The sequence below is a fragment of the Nanorana parkeri genome, unplaced genomic scaffold (genome assembly GCF_000935625.1).
Source record: "Nanorana parkeri isolate BGI_ZX_2015 unplaced genomic scaffold, ASM93562v1 scaffold1000, whole genome shotgun sequence".
Lineage (NCBI taxonomy): Eukaryota > Metazoa > Chordata > Amphibia > Anura > Dicroglossidae > Nanorana > Nanorana parkeri.
The window spans coordinates 182,721-184,269 of record NW_017307268.1 but is presented as its reverse complement, the minus strand read 5'-3'; the positions used below and the strand labels follow the sequence as shown (position 1 = coordinate 184,269).

General features: G+C 34.9%; 1 protein-coding gene across 1 annotated transcript in view; it reads right to left on the bottom strand.

The window, feature by feature from the left end:
* The window catches only part of SLC5A7 (solute carrier family 5 member 7), a 37,896-nt gene that overhangs the window by 25,736 nt on the left and 10,611 nt on the right, over positions 1–1,549 (bottom strand). The window lies entirely within an intron of this gene.

Below are 1,549 nucleotides of genomic sequence, written 5' to 3'. Positions count from 1 at the left end.
CACATTACTGCAACAATGTTGCATAAATACCAAAAGCTCGGCATGAACCTTGTCGCTTCCACTATTAAAGAATTGTCCAGGTCTGCATTCTTACCTGTGGAGCTTTGACATACAGCTGTACCTCCAGCACAATGATTCTTAGTCTTGGATATCTTTTTGACTGTCTCCAAAGTCCTTAATTCACCTTCTGGTCAACAGTAGAAAGTACTTAGATAAAGATTACTATTCATGTTTTAGCTTACTGGACATGCTACTTATACCTGGAACTCTTCAATGAGGGTCTTGGTTATATTAAAAGACATTTCTTATAAAGCTGGACCTTAGTTCGTCAGAGCATCCATGATGGACGTCAGAAGGTGCTATATGGAATTGCAGAGGAATACATAATTAATTATAGGCATAGAGTTATTGGGAAAAGGGTGCATATACAGTAGGACAGGGGCAGTGAAAAAAAATGGTGTGATGAAAATAGAGAAGAACATCGTCATAAGCTTAAAATAACTCAGACACACCTCCGGAAATGTGCGTCCACTGCTGCATGACTTTTATCGAATCTTCCACAGATGACGCACTGCAGAATCTCCCCTCCTCTCGTGTCATTTGACTGATTGATAAGCAGACGATCTTCTCTCAATGGTTCTTCTGTGGTTGCACTTTTTGAGACTCAGCTGCTATATACAAGTGACTGATTGATTGTATGCAGTAATAAAATGGATTGGAGGAAGAGATCAACACATTTTGTAGCCGGAATTTCCATGTACAAACTGGGAGATGTCACATATTAACTTGAAAAAGTGTTAACAAGCCCGTGCAATTACAAAAGAGTCTTATTTGGAGTCAAATGCTTTTTTGCATTCAGTTAATTCAGGACATGTTTAATGTGTTCATTTATCTATGAGTAAAATATGGGTCATTAGTGGATTGATGGCATATGCAAGCTCTTGAGAAAAAATAAGCTTAAGATATGACTAAACTGCGTGCATTCCAGTGAAACTTCATTTGTTCATAGATTTCATGAATCTGATAACATTTCTCTGAATTTTTTTGGCGCCAAAAAAATGACTGACTAAAGCTGACCTGCTGAATTAGCCAAACTTTAATCCATGAGTGGTCCTGGTTTTAAAAATCGACTGATTGCAGTTATTATGTGGACATTTCATGAACATTATTTAACAGCAGGTAAAATGTCCGCTCTGCTCCTTGTAAACAGTGACAGTTAAAGGGGAGAGCTGCCTTTCCCTCTCAGCTGTCACAGAAGAGCCAGCACGGTACTGTACTAGAACTCCTGTATTAGAGGTGACAGGTTCAATAAAGAGAACTTGTTAGCTCCTGTGTGATAGCAATAAAGTTAAGTTAAAAAAAATAGTAAAAAATGAAATCAAAATAAAAATTGATAAAAAAATTATAAAAGAAATAAACATGATATAAAGATAAGTAAAACAATAATTAAAATTAAAATAAAAAGGTGATAAAGTAAAAAATAATAAGATAAAAAGTTAAAAAATATATATGATAAAAAATAAAAAAGTAAGATAATAAGATAAATAAA